General features: G+C 36.7%; 1 protein-coding gene across 1 annotated transcript in view; it reads left to right on the top strand.

Moving 5' to 3' along the window:
- Window positions 1-2,368, top strand: part of gnb5b (guanine nucleotide binding protein (G protein), beta 5b) — a gene marked incomplete in the record, with an annotated part of 13,870 nt that overhangs the window by 8,757 nt on the left and 2,745 nt on the right.

Below are 2,368 nucleotides of genomic sequence, written 5' to 3'. Positions count from 1 at the left end.
AGTAAGTAGGTAAGTAAGTAAGTAGGTAAGTAAATAAGTAAGTAAGTAGGTAAGTAAATAAGTAAGTAAGTAGGTAAGTAAATAAGTAAGTAAGTAGGTAAGTAAATAAGTAAGTAGGTAAGTAAATAAGTAAGTAAGTAGGTAAGTAAATAAGTAAGTAAGTAAGTAAATATTCAGTGGTGAACTCACCTCTTGAGTGGGTTCAGGAGAATGCCTATAAAACATTTTGTGTTCTGTAATGACACTCAAACTGTCCAGTCATGCAGTTTTTTAGAATGTGCTTCAGCTGCATACTTTAAATTCCGTCTTCCGTGAATACAGTATTATATTGTTGCATCTGGTGCATTCCCAGAGGGAAAGGAATGTGTCCAAGTCAAAAGAGAGAAGGTCCAATCTATTTAGCTTTAATTATTTATTCTCCTCTGGTCTTTTTACAAAGCAGCGAGGTGAGGAGAGGACGAGGGGGAAGACAGGGTGCTGAGGAGGAGACAGGGTGGAATGAGCCTCTGTCCTGGCAGTATTAATAGACTCTGAGTGTCTTTTATCTGTGAGTGAGTGGAGCACACTGACCCTGAGGGCAGAACATTTAACACACAAACACACACATTTTCTCTTTTCTGTCACTTACTTTCTATTGCAGAAGTTCAGACTGACGACAACATGTGTGTTTTCGTCTCTGTGGTTCACTCAGGGTTCTGTTGGTATTTGAAGAGAGTCTGGCTCTGGTTGCAGGCAGGATGGGGTGCGTTTGGTGCCTGATGCCGTCCTGCAGGAGCTCTCTAATCAACCAGACACCAGCGATTGTCCATGTGTCTCCGAGTGCTTTTAATCTGTTTTCATCTCAGGGTTTGTTTACGTTTCAGCATTTAGTGTTCAGATAAATGCAGGCGTGGTGAGTGGAGAAGAGAGGTGCTGTTGATCTGGGTTTATATTACGCAGCAATAGTAGGTCTGTTTTTACAGTTTTTATAAATCTGTTGAAGACAAACAGCTGGTATATGTGAGACATTTGCGTTGTAAATTGGGTCACGCTGCTGTAATTTGTCTGTTTCAGGCCGCTCTGTGCTGAGAAATGAAAGTGAAGCCAGCAGTTTTACAGGAAAGGGAACAGATAACTTCAGTACTAGCCATGTGTTTGAGACCATGAGATCCTGTAGATCATATTCATTTAACACGCAGCTTCAACTACCTCTTCCGTTTATTTAAAGCCTCTTTCCCATTATGCATTGGACCGTGTTGGGGAAGCATCTTTCTCTGACGCTCTTCATTCAAAATCCTGCCACACTGTTATGAAATCATATTTTATTTAGATAAGTAAACTTTTAAAAAGTAAATAATCCAGTAGGGTTGGGCAAAATTGCATCCTGTGCAAATATTCACCAGAAAAAAAATCAATCCAGTATTTTTTTTTTGGCGCTTGGCGATTAATATGATTAATGCCGCTCCTCTTCAAAGTCCTCACTCTGTCTTTTCCTCTCACCCTCTCTGCCTTTGAGCTTCCCTCCTCTGTGGTTCTGACTGCGGCTCGGTCCGTCTGCCCACAGCTTCAGCTTCACCTCACCAGCTGCAGCTTCATGTTGAAAAAAATCACCTCATTGTATTTAACTCAAAGACAAAACTGACTGGACTAAGAGATTAACACACTACACTACAAAATAAATAAAAATGCAACAATGTCACAAAATCTTTTTCTGAATCTATCTCTAAATCAGAGTTGTAAAGAAACTAAGTACAAATACTTTGTTACTGCACTTAAGTAGAATTTTGGGGTAGCTGTACTTTACTTGAGTAATTATTTTTCAGTTTACTTTTTACTTCTACTTCTTACATTTTCACACAATTATCTGTACTTTCTACTCCTTACATTTAAAAAAAGGCAAGAAGTTGTTATTTTTATTTCATTTTTGCTTGTTTTCATTCCAGCTTATTGTAAAAAATAAATACTATCCACATAAACTGTACCTCCTAGAATTGTAGTTGAATGAGAATTATAAATATATAAAATTCTGATAGTGTATTAGTTTGTATACAAACAAATCATGTCACACTCCAGCAGGACACAATCATTAAAATAAAAGTACTGTACTTATGAAGTATTTTTATTTCATGAATTATATTATTACATTTGGCCGCAGCCCTCAGATAGATTTTTATTTTGGGGAAAAGTTTTGTGCAGCCTTGATATAAACTGAAACAGCTGGACTAGTGCATCCTAAATTTAACATAAATTAATTATTTTAATACAATATAGTCATTTCTGCATTGTTTCGGGAGGTCACCTCCTAATAAATGTCCTTACATTTTAACCTAACTGCTCATTTTAAATCAATACTTTTACTTTTAATACTTAAGTACAAAAAATATCAGAT

Source organism: Austrofundulus limnaeus, unplaced genomic scaffold (assembly GCF_001266775.1).
Source record: "Austrofundulus limnaeus strain Quisiro unplaced genomic scaffold, Austrofundulus_limnaeus-1.0 Scaffold69, whole genome shotgun sequence".
NCBI classification, from domain to species: Eukaryota; Metazoa; Chordata; class Actinopteri; order Cyprinodontiformes; family Rivulidae; genus Austrofundulus; species Austrofundulus limnaeus.
The sequence above is the reverse complement of the archived record's forward strand: the minus strand, read 5'-3'. Positions and strand labels throughout refer to the sequence as shown.